Source organism: Chelonia mydas, chromosome 13, assembly GCF_015237465.2.
Source record: "Chelonia mydas isolate rCheMyd1 chromosome 13, rCheMyd1.pri.v2, whole genome shotgun sequence".
Classification (NCBI taxonomy): Eukaryota; Metazoa; Chordata; order Testudines; family Cheloniidae; genus Chelonia; species Chelonia mydas.
Genome location: NC_051253.2, coordinates 4,785,318 through 4,798,066, shown reverse-complemented (window position 1 = coordinate 4,798,066; position 12,749 = coordinate 4,785,318). Strand labels below are relative to the sequence as shown.

Below are 12,749 nucleotides of genomic sequence, written 5' to 3'. Positions count from 1 at the left end.
TCCTGCTGTTCACCTTAGCCTGTCCCAGGGCAGCTCACCTCCTGGAGGCTTCCACCCAGCTCCACTAATCTGCCCAGTCCTCTAATTACACATTTCATGGTTTAATGAGTTAACACGTATAACTCAGGGCCTCTGAAGGAGACTGCAGCAGAGGGTGCCTAAAGCAGGATTATTGTTTGTGTAAATCTCTTTAAACCACTGGCAAATGTGGCGTCCTTCATTCGGCTCAATATTTGATTATAAAGTTATTCCCTCAATGCAATTGGAAAGATCCCAGGTCCTAAATAAATGAGGGCATTGGTGAATTCTCAATGGCACACAGCAATCTTGCACGTGGAATAATTTCTATTGTTTCTTTTAAAAATTGTTTTTAAAAAAAATGTATATTTAGGGCATCGCGTCCATTTCCCTCTAGATGTCGCAAAGGTAACACAAATGGAGCGCAGCTATGGCCCAGCTCCTCAAAGGTATTTAGGCACCTAACTCCCATAGAAATCAATGAGAGTTATGTGGTTCAATCCCTTTGAGGATCTGGGCCAGTGTGACAATGGCTAATAAAGACACAACACAGATTTAGGCCCCAATCCTGCCGGCAACAACCTGCAATGACACAGAGCCCTGGAGAAGTCACTCATGTTCCATGGGCAGAATCGGGGCCCGAGTCCTTAGAATACACTGGCAATGCTTCTATAAAATAAAAGGCACGCCCCCTGTGGGTGTATAAAGCGTTTTGTGCATCCTAGAGGAGTTGGAAGCACTCAGCTTTGTTGCAGTTCTCACACCATAAATTCTCTCACTCATCTCTGGTGAGCCCGGAAATGCATGAGCTGGTGTCAGGCACATTCTTAACAATATTTTTCCCTTCTGCTGTGCTTTTCATCCCCACACCTTAACGTGCTTTGCAAATGCTAATGAATTTAACTTCTGACACCCCCAGTAAGATAGCTCTGTATTATCCCACTTTGCAGAGGAAGAAACTGGCACACAGCGGTGAAGTGACATGCCCAAGTCTTAATAGCAAGTCAGTGGCGGTGCAGCGAATAGAACTCGCAAGCCCCGACTATCCATGCAAACTCCTGCATCACTAGATCACACTCCCTCCTTTCCGTATCCCTTTAGCTTTTGTTTTCTACTTGCTTTCCTTTCCAAAGCCCATCTCAGAAGCTGGAAATAGACCGTTTTTAACCCCGTACCAATTGGTTCTTTTTCATTTGGCAGACATTGATTTCCTCCCCTCGCCCCACATTGTTTCTAACGGTGCTTGAAATGAACTTGCTTCTATTTTGCTTCCTGTTTGTGCCACAGTGAGGAGGACAAAAAGCAAGGCCTGCCGCCGGGTGGCTAATTGTTTTTAATTTTGGGGGGGTGGGAGCTTGTTGGGGGGAGGTTTTCCATTTGAGGATTGATTTTTTTTTGTTCGTGTGCTGGATATTCCTTTTTCCCTGTGGCAGGAATGTGCTAGCAAATGTGAGTGTGAATGGTGGCAAGTTCTAAATTGCTGTAGACTTTCCATCTCTAGTCTGTTCCATTCTGTTCTGTTCTAGTCTCTGTAGATTCCGTGTTCATCACCATAGTATCTGTGTCCTCCAGTAGCATATTAACATGACTAACACATCTGTCATGGATTGTTTGTTTTCTCGTCCGTTTCTCCAGGGGCACAAGCATGTGCAGTCAAGTCCTTGTTATTGTTGGGATTTAAGGATTTGGTCTGGGTTTAAATGTGCGTATTGCTCTATATTTATGTTAGAGAAGGCAAGGCCAAAGAAATGCACCTTGGAGTAGCAGGTAGTGAGGTTTTAGTGCTGGTCCTTAAGTTTCTCTGTTTCAGATCCTCAAAGATAGTTAGGTTCCTAACTGCCACTGAAATCAACCCGAGTTAGGTGCCTAAATACCTTTGAGGATCTGAGCCTAGTTTCCAATCCTGCAACTGCATCCATGGATAGGCCTTTAGATGGGCTTGTGCCCACCAGTGCCGTGGGAACTCAATAGGTACATCCATGGATACAGGCCTGCATGCCCTTTGAAGTCAACAGGGCTCTATGCAGGAGGTCCCTTGAGCTTATGGAGAGCCCATAGACTTCGGTGGGGCTCCACACGGGTCCAAGGGTCCACCCACATGGATGCCATTGCAGGATCAGGGCCCTAATGTATAAATCTTACCTTGCTGCATAAGGAACTGCCATGGGGATGGCCTGGCTGCTGCTGTCTCATACAGTCAGATTAGCCTTGTTTAGATCTCAGGTGCAGTGAATTGGCAAACTCTTGGAACCTGAGTTTCAGGAAGTGCAGGAATATAAAGAGGAAACTTAGCAGCAGGGTAGATAAGGAAGCTATGAAGAGAGAGTCTAATGCTGGAGCTGGCTAGAAAACCTCATTCTACTTTTGGTCTAAAGATTTTACTTATAGTAAGTTTGTTGATATTCTTGTGCCTTTGGCTCCTTTCTCTCCACTAAAGGAGGTTAATATATTTTATTTTACCTTGCTTGGTCTGGTGCACCCTTTCCTTCTGTGTCAAGCCCACCTTCCACTCCCCAAGCTATCATTATTGGTACAAGGGCTGCTTGTTCTCCTATTTATCAGGAACTGAGCTAACTTCTGTTTTCTGAAACCAATTTAGATATTTAGGAGCAGTCTTGGGTTACTTGAATTATCACCTTGGGTCAGGAACTCTGCTCTGTTTTTACAATGTCTAGCATGCTGGGGTCCTGTGTCCGTAACTGGTGTTTGTATTAACTCCATATAGTTCATCATTCTGGTTGACTACCTAGTTTTGCTAACACTGAGGATTCAAAAAATCATGTCACGCCTCCCAAAATTGAGATCTTATTTAAAACTGAGGGGTTTTTTTTAAACTTGCCTGCTTGTTTATTAATTTTTTAGGGTTCATATTTTCAAACTCTTCAGGGCTGGAACCTGGCTTTAAAATAACCAAAAGCAGAGCTTGAGGTGTACTAGGATTTAAGAAAAACACCAGATTGTGTAAGACTTAGGAGAGTTGGCAACACAGGATGGAAAAATGCCTGCAATTCTACCTAAGTGATGTGTAATTATCTAGTTGGATTTAAAAAATAATAAAGAAGCCTCTCTGAGGCTTTAGGCACCTTAATGTAATTAATTGCCCAATAAATGCAATTACATTAAAACTCAGCAGCAATGAAATCGATTCCACAGGAAGTTGGCTGGTTGGCCACCTAGCCTTCCATCATCCAGGAAGCATATCCTCAGCCTTCTCCAAAGACCCTATCAAACAGGTGACTTTCAGGGTATGCTGCCAGACACCAGATTTAGGGTATTTTGGACCCCGGGGGGGAGGTGGGAGGATCAAACTCTAAAGTCTTGGAACCCTCACAGAGAACGTCTTGCCGGCCACCTCCTTGCTTTGACAACCACAGCTAACGTTGGCTTTATGTGCCAGTAGTCATGGCATGGAACTGGCCTGTGCATGCTGGATTATGTAGAGGATTCAATTCACCTTGGATTTGTTTTTCCTCGTATAAAACATACTAATCATTTCAAAGGCAAATTATCCTTGTGACTATGAAGAGGTTTTGGTGTATTGAATAATTTCATCAGCCCCTTGTCCGTGGCTGCTGGTCTGTCTGGATTTCTTGCACTTTTAGGCTGTGGTGGATTCTAGATCCAATTCTACAGCAGGTTTAGGGGCTAAAATTCCATAGCATGTAGAGACCAGCTAAACAAAGTAAGGGGTGGAGTGAAATCTTTCCAAGGCTTGGATTATACAACCACCAAGTCAACCATTGAAAACACCGACTTCTCACCTCTCTTTAGACAAAACCTGAGTCCTTTACTTAACCGAGATGGAGTCAGTCTGCCCCCGTTACTCTGCAAATAGGAAGGAACCACTCAACATAAGTAAGGGTGGTGGAACTTTGCCCTTATGACCTGCCCATCGATGGGGTTTCTGCCCACACTGCTTACTATAAAAAAAAAAACTACTACTCCCACTACTACACACAACAGGCAGCCATAACCACGCCTTCCTTTCCCCACCCATGTTCTAGTCAACTGGGCCAACCCACCAATTAGAAGAGTCTCCAGAGTCTGAGCCCAAGGACAAGCAAACACACGGTGTCTCATTTCTGGTGCAGCTTATTGCTCATGCAACTGGTTTCTGAACTCTCTTCATGCTTCCTCACTGCTCAGCTCTCGGCAGCTGCCAGGGAGATAGCCCTGCCAATCAGCCTTTGCCAGTGAGTGAATCCACAAAGAAATGCAAGAGCTTATAAAAGGATTCCACACAGGGGGCTCTCTAAATAGATCCAAAGAGGCCACATGCAATGGTGTCACTTTATACGATAGGGATAAACAGTGCGGGGGGGTGGGGGGTTGCACTCTCTTTGTGACCTTGTCTGCACTGATGCTTTTCCCCAATTTCACCCATCAGTTGCCCAGCCATTGGCACGACCCTTAGTGTGGACAGGTTACATTTGCACTAAAGCAATTTGTGGTCAATAGCATCTTCACCTTCCTACATTAAGTTGAAGTAGGGGCAATTCATCAGCGTAGACCAGCTCTGTCAGTCTCTCTCTTTCTTTTGTGCAGAAAAGCAAAATTCCAGACTTTGTGAAAATGATTCATTTGGTGCAGCCTGCAAAAGCGATCCGGGAGCGATCAATGCATGTTACACCTAGATACAAGGGGAGAAGCCACAGTTCAGACCATTTATCTTCCTTCAAGCTGGAGCCTGCAGCGCTAGCATGGACACTTGGAACCATTTCTGGGTTATGGGGAGGTAGATGAGCGGATGTTTGGAACAGCATCCCCCAGAGTCAAAATGATCCCCATGCTGACTCCATCTCTGCCATACTGGCAATGCATGTACTGGGGAGCTGTCTAATGGGGCTGGAGTTTGAAACAATCTCTACCACTTAGCAGCCCATTCGGAGTAGAGGAAGTTCACCCCCTCTTGCTTTGCTAGGTCCATCTGTCTGAAGACAGACTCAGAGAGGCCCTGTTACCCTGAAGATTTGCTGCAGCTGGGATGGGTAAATGGGGCCTAAAACAGCAAATTGTAGATTCACATGAAGGCTCTTCACAACCACAAAGAGAAAAGGGTTCTTTATTTTAATGAAAGCTCAGACTCTGAAGAATTGTGTGTGTACACAAGGGAAGACGTTAGTTACACAACTCAGTAGCATAAGCAAAGGGCTGGGATTCAGGGACCTCTCCGTTCTAATTCTGTTTCTGACACTAATTCCCCCTGTGGTCTTGAGTAAGTCACCTAACCTATCTGCCTCAGTTTCCCCAGCTGTAAACACGAGGCTATTATTAATTTGCCTTTCCCATACAGCTGGTATCAGGATTAATTCGTTAAGATGTGCAAACTGGTTTTGAAGATGACAAGCGCTAAGTATTAATATCTCTCTACACAGATTTAACGGGCCCGTGGAGCTGAACGGCCGTCATCCTAGAACACACTGCGCTCAGCTGCTGTCTGCAGCTCTTCACGAAAGGTTAGGGCCTTGGCTGGGGCCACGTCAGCAGTGCTCATTAGGGCTCTGCAGAATTTGAGGCTGGCATCTGTTTGCAGTAGAGAGGCAGTAGTAGCATGTACAATTGAATCTGAGCAGGGGAAGGGGGAGAAATAAAAGACTGTCCGAAAGAGAGAGCCCAGGGAGATTTTTCTTCCATCAGGCAAGCCAAGGAGCTTGTACTGACTCCCTACTCGGCGAGGGCAGGGAAAAGAGAGAGCCCTGTGGCTCTGGAGGAAAAGATGTCGGCATGTGAACCCGGCAAGCACAGAAAACCTCACTGCTCCTCTGGCCAATGGCTCCCCCTCTCTTTTGAAGTCCCTGCCAGGTTGCTGAGCTCTGGATTTTGAAGTGTAAAGCAGCTGTAGCTAGGACACACAGCTAGGTTTCACATACGCGTTTCACATTGAGCTCTATGGTTTTAGTTTTGAAATCGTTCACCTAAGGCGAAAGGTTGGGGTTGCATGAGGATCATGAATGCTGGGCATGGAACGGCAGGCTTCTGTCCGAGAGGCTGGATCTCAGAGTTCAGATGCAGCATAGGGAACAAATTGACCCAGTATCAGAGGGGTAGCCATGTTAGTCTGGATCTGTAAAAGCGGCATAGAGTCCTGTGGCACCTTATAGACTAACAGACGTATTGGAGCATAAGCTTTTGTGGGTGAATACCCACTTCGTCAGATGCATGTAATGAAAATTTCCAAAGGCAGGTATAAATATGGAAGCAAGAATCAGACTAGGGATAACGAGGTTAGTTCAATCAGGGAGGATGAGGCCCTCTTCTAGCAGTTGTGGTGTGAACACCAAGGAAGGAGAAACTGCTTTTGTCATTGGCGAGCCAGTCACAGTCTGTGTTTAATCCTGAGCTGATGGTGTCAAATTTGCAAATGAACTGAAGCTCAGCAGTTTCTCTTTGAAGTCTGGTCCTGAAGGTTTTTTGCTGCAGGATGGCTACCCTTAAATCTGCTAGTGTGTGTCCAGGGAGGCTGAAGTGTTCTACAGGTTTTTGTATATTGCCATTCCTAATATCTGATTTGTGTCCATTTATCCTTTTACGTAGGGACTGTCCAGTTTGGCTGATGTACATAGCAGAAGGGCATTGCTGGCACATGATGGCGTATATTACATTGGTGGACGTGCAGGTGAATGAACCAGTGATGGTGTGGCTGATCTGGTTAGGTCCTGTGATGGTGTCGCTGGTGTAGATATGTGGGCAGAGTTGGCATCGAGGTTTGTTGCATGGATTGGTTCCTGAGTTAGAGTTACTATGGTGTGGTGTGTAGTTCCTGGTGAGAATATGCTTCACGTTGGCAGTTTGTCTGTGGGTGAGGACTGGCCTGCCTCCCGAGGCCTGTGAAAGTGAGGGATCATTGTCCAGGATGGGTTGTAGATCACTGATGATGCTTTGGAGAGGTTTTAGCTGAGGACTGTATGTGATGGCCAGTGGAGTTCTGTTGGTTTCTTTCTTGGGCTTGTCTTGCAGCAGGAGGCTTCTGGGTACACGTTCATTCACCTGCACGTCCACCAATGTAATATACGCCATCATGTGCCAGCAATGCCCCTCTCTTATGTACATCAGCCAAACTGGACAGTCCCTACATAAAAGGATAAATGGATACAAATCAGATATTAGGAATGGCAATATACAAAAACCTGTAGGAGAACACTTCAACCTCCCTGGACACACACTAGCAGACTTAAAGGTAGCCATCCTGCAGCAAAAAACCTTCAGGACCAGACTTCAAAGAGAAACTGCTGAGCTTCAGTTCATTTGCAAATTTGACACCATCAGCTCAGGATTAAACAAAGACTGTGAATGGCTCGCCAACTACAAAAGCAGTTTCTCCTCCCTTGGTGTTCCCAGGGTTCCAGGTTGAGGGTTCCCAAGCAAGAGCAACAGGGCTCCACACTGCTGTAGGGAGCCAAGTGCCATGCGTTAGCTGCTACTCCAGGCTGGTGGGGAGGAGATCAAGTCATGAGTTGCCCGTGTTCTGATTCCATCAGCGAGCCCAGAGCTGGCATCAGTTGCCTCCCATTCCATTCCTGCTGCTGGAAGGAGAAAGGGCACCAAGAATTGCTAAGTGGTTGCAGGATCTTCCAAAGTTCTAGCTCCCCAGGAGGTCACTTGCTTGTGCTCTCAAGACCAGCCCTGGAAATGCCCATAGAGATCTGAGACTGGTCCTCAGAAGATGACTTATTTGGCAGCTTCTCCCGAGGAAATCCCCAAGATCAGAGCAGTCAGGAGAAAGCCGTGCATGGGGCAGTCTTCCCTGTGTGTGCCAGGCCTGGCTCCAGCCAAGGCAATTAGCCAGTTGCTTTTAGGAATACAAACTTCACCTAGTTTAGGAAGAAACAAAGCAACTCTGGTTCCCCGAGGCAAACTTGCCCCGGCTCTGTGGTTCTTCCTGCCATTAGCATAGTTGCAATAACTGTGCAGTGGATTGGGTGCTGCTAATATTTCTTTATCCTATACCATCGTGTGCGCTCGCCAATTTGCTAAAATTAGATCATCAGAGAACAACACTGTCAATGCAAGCAGCAGAGAAGAAAGCAGCCCAGCTGCCCCACCCTAGCTTTGAAGTGTCAGTCTGCTTAGCTTAATGTTTTCTAGCTGCTCAGCTGCCATTTTCTAGGCAAATATGGCAGGCCAGGCTGTAACCCTTCGCTGCGGCCGGAATTCGCAGTGTTGTAATAAATGGAGAGCACGGCAAACCAGAACTATGCACATAAAAGGCCGGGGCTTGCTGTCACCATGGTTCTAGAGGGAAATCTGGTGTTGGGCTAGGCAGACAGACATGTAAGTTCCGAAACAGCCATTTTCATGCTCCATTACTTGCTCTGTGCACATAAATGTAAGGGTGCAGTTGTAGGCTTGGGCCTGCAATTTTAATGTTTGACCCAAAGAAGGGAGGTTGGCCACGCGTGAGACGGAAAAGGATTGTCTTGAGGTTAACTCACAGCAGTGGGAGACATTTGTGGCTTTGCCACAGACTGCCCTTCGTGACCTTGGACAAGTCACCTAACTTCTCCTTGCCTCTGTTTCTCCCTCCATAAAAGAGGGCTAATGACACTGAGCTGCCTCCCAGATGGAGTGTGAGACTTGGTTTGCTAATCGTTGAATTCTGGGAACCTAGGAGGGGAGGGGCCAGCCAAGGGCAAAGTCATTGTTACAGCTGGGCTTTTGTAAGGCTGCTCTGGCTGGATTGTTGGGGTGCGAGATGAATCATCTCTTCTCCATACGGTGTGCGCTGGGGGGCATTAGAAAGTTCACTCTGCGTGTTTTGCAATCATTGCTTCAACAGCTGGGAGCCAGTGTTTAGGTCTGGCTTGTCCCACTGGGAGCAGACGAGGGTAAGGGATGGGGGGGGGGGAGGGGCACGACTTTGTCAATGGTTCTCTCTGTGACAGTACTAATACTGTGTCAGGTGGGTGGACTTATCCTGTTGGGACCCCAAGCAAGGACTTGGGGCCAAGAGGAGGAGGGCTCAGTAGTGAAGTGCCGCCCCTCCAGCCTTGCTGTTGTTGCAGAAGATCAGGTGGCGGGTTGCCTCCCTCCTGGGAAATCTGGCTGGCCCTGGCCTGTGAGCTAGGATGGTGTCTCCAGATGTACAGTGATCACTTGCAGTGCTTGTGCAAGGCTGCGGAGGCACCGCAGTGCCGCCACCTATCTACCTTTTACCTACACGAGGGACAGGTCACTCTCTGATTGGTTTCTGGGTTTTAACCTGGGCAGGGAATGCCTGGCTTTCTTGGGAAAGTTGGTTGGTTCCTGGTTTTGCAGACCAAGGGCGTCATTTCTCACAGGCCTCCAGCTGAGCTGAATTACAGTGGGTGGGAGCTGTTACTTGCTGTTGGTCACGGAGCCAGGGCCTGGCAACAGGATGATGGACCATTGGGTACCTGGACTGGTTAAAAATCAAGCCAGGAAAAAAGAGAGGAGAGGATGGATGGGCTCAGAGGAAGGGAAGAAACGGGGGGGGTGGGAAGTGGAGAGGCAAAAAGAAGGGGGAGAAGACAGCAGAGAAAGTGGGGAGGGGAGAGAACAGAGGTAAGAGATTCAGGGAGGAAAAAGAATGAAAGGAAGGGGGTGAGAAGAGAAGGTAAGGAACAAATTCATGTCTCCTCTCTCTTCCTTCCCCACAGCCAGCGTTCCTTCCCCGCTCTCTGGCGCTGGAGGAGGAGAGCTTGCTGCAGCACAGCTGAAGGAGTAATGGCATAAGGGGCCTTTCAGGCCAGGGCCTGGCACTCACTAGAGAGGAAAGGCCAGGCCAAGAGTTGCATTTCTCGAGGCAGCAGAGGCCTTGAAGGAGCTGGCTTTGCAGCCTCCCTGGTTAGTAACGTCACAGAGGAGGAAGGGAAGCTGAGAAAGATTGATGGGAGGAATAAGACAGTGTCCTCCCCTTGTACCAGTTCCTTTCCAAAGAGGGGTTGAGCAGCAGGTTGAAGGCAGCGTAAATCTGTTTTCACAGGCAGCCTGGGTGCCAGGTTAATACTGTCAGCCAATGTCCCTTCAGAAAGTACATCAAACAGTGAGTCATCAGAGGAACCCTTTGCATAAGGCAGACAGGTACAGGCTGTGATGGGAATTGCAGAGGTGACCTTACCTGTCTTTCAGCTGGCTGTGAAGGTTGGAGGCACATTAAATCAACAGAAGGAAGAGGTGCCACTGCACATAAGTCTCTGGGTGAAATCTTAAAAGCCTTATTAAATTTCACAGATAAAACTACCTAGCCAGACCCCCCTCTCTCTCTCTCTCTCTCTCTCTCTCTCTCTCTCAGCTTCTTCCCTCTGCCTCCTGGCTGGCTACAAACACAAAGTGCTGGGCCATAGATTCAGCTGGGAGATGAGAAGATTGATCTGTTTCTCCAGACAAATGTGACAATATCTTCTTCATCACTGGGTGCAGCACGTGAACTGTGGACCCTTCCCAGTCACTGCATCTGTCTGCAAGCAGATCGTGTGTGTGTGTGTGTGTGTGTGCATCTGTGGTGTTGCTTTTGTTTTTTTAATTTAGAGACATGGCTCTGAAAAGACCCTGTTGTTCTAAAATACAAAAGGGGGATTCATGTGCTAGGGGAACTAGGCTAGAATCACCCAGGGCTCGCCTCTGCACCCATGAGGAGAAGGGGGCAAATCATTTCCTGATCGCTCGGTAGGCCCAGACATTCCACAGTAGACTAAGAAGAGTTTAAACACTTCACAAAACTACTTGATTTCCATGATGTCTAATACCTGGTGTGGCAACGTTGCGTGTCCTTTTCAAAGGCAAGTAAAAGGGCAGAGCCTGCAAAAAATACACATCTCTTGCACTCATAAAATTCACATTGGTACATACAGCCATCCACTGGTGTTAGAGTCACAGGTGGAGGAAAAACAGGCTGACAGAAGTGTTTTGCGGCGAAGGCACACAAATGGGAAGATTGGGAGTCTATCCCCAGCTGTGCTAGCAACCGCCTGTGTGACACTGAACAAGTCACACTACCTCTTTGTGGCTCAGTGTCCCCATCTGTAAAATGGGGATGATAGTACCTACCACACAGGGTGACTGAGGATACATTGCACCTTGAAGGGTTTAACCCTTTGTTACTTGCCAGCTGGCCTCTTAATATTATTGTCAGGCACCCTTTTACTGCCATTATGGAACTGCTCGCTTTTGATCCTGACTTACAATCAGAGTGACAAGGTGACTGAGATAATATCTTTCATTAGACCTCACCCACCTTGTCTCTCTAATATCCTGGGACCAACACGGCTACAACAACACTGCCTGTTACCATCCCAGTGGCAGGCAGATGTATTCCATGCCCTTTAATATCTTTTTCCTTACAAATCTGCCCAAGCACTGATTCTGTCTTAGGCCTCAACGTTTTGGCCCCTTGTCGTGACAGTGTAATTCATCTGGCTTTGCTTTCACTGGGTTGATACTTAAGTTCTGGGGTTTTGGAATGTAGACAAAATGATTTCTTTATTTGTATTGTACTGGTGCTTTGGGGGCCCAGACGCGGATCAGAACCTGCTGTGCTGAGCATTGTACAAATACGGAACACAAAGATGGTCTCTGCCTCAAAGAGCTTACAGAGCATAAAGACTTCCTAAGAATAGAGTGTGAATGACAGTGATCCGGATTCTGATCTCAGTCACCGTTATGTAAATCCAAAGTGACGTGAGAATCTGACTCAAGCCGCTGAAGGTTTTTTTCCCCCTTGTTTCACTTGATCCAGGAACCGCCCCCATAGATGATCAGCTTCCCACCCCCATTTTAGGAGAGACTCCTCCCTCTCAGCATCAAAGCAGATGGATGGGGCAGGGAGGGGGAAGGCTGCACTACCACTGCCCAGACTGCACCTGTTCTGTGGGTCAGTTAAGGATGTCACTCTCCGAGGCTGTCAGTCTGGCACATGTTATGAGCTCTATACTTGATATTGCTTCTCCAGTCCAGAATATTTATTCTGCCCTTTCAGTTTTCCTTATGAACCTGGCCACTTTGGCCCCACCCATAGTGCATCAGTGAGGCTTTGGGTGTGGTGTCACAGACCCTAACAGAACTTAAGCTTCTGTACCCTTTTGGTGCTTATTCTGTGCTGCTCATTGTTATGATATTTGAACCTCTCCATAACGTCCTCAGAGAATGAGACTGAGGCATGGCCTTGCCTGAAAGCACCAAGCACTTGTCCTGGTCGCTGTACTCTGCAGCAATTGTCAGGGGAGTGCTTGGGGAAAAGATCTCAGCTCATGAACAAGAGTTGGTACACGTCCACTTTCCTTTGTAGAAGTGGCAAACTGGGTAATAACTCATATATGCTGGTCAGGCTTTTGACCAGGTCCTAGGCTTCGGAGCTGGGGGTATTTTGGCTGAAGCCTCTCTATTGTTGCTTCATGCAGTGGCTGGCAGAGCATTCATGAACACAGCTGGGTGTGGCCCTTGCCTGTGGATGTTCGTGTGAGTGCAAACTTGGAGGGCTTTGCAGCTCGTCACAACATCACAGTGTTATAGGGAATCCAGATTGGTGAGACAGAGGGCTCAGCTGTATCCCAGTTCCTGGTGGCCCCGGGGAGGGAATTGTCACACATGTGTTTTTCAATTCCTAGCTTCCCAAGAGTTTCCTCCATTCCCCTTTAGAGTCTGTTTGTATGTACCTTGAGTCTTCTCATTTTGCCAGTCCCCCACGCGTACAGCCCTGCAGTCCTAACGCCGAGGATGCCGTCCTGAAAAACCCGTAGGAGGACAAATCCGGACAAATATCATGTGAATTTCAC

General features: G+C 47.5%; 1 long non-coding RNA gene across 1 annotated transcript; it reads left to right on the top strand.

Annotated features, from left to right (window-relative positions):
- The first annotated feature begins 2,338 nt into the window (after positions 1-2,338).
- LOC122462726 lies at positions 2,339-10,315 on the top strand. Its single transcript, XR_006285450.1, has 3 exons — positions 2,339-2,405; positions 5,394-5,474; positions 10,271-10,315. It is a non-coding gene; the product is annotated as an uncharacterized LOC122462726 (long non-coding RNA).
- Positions 10,316-12,749: the final 2,434 nt, after the last annotated feature.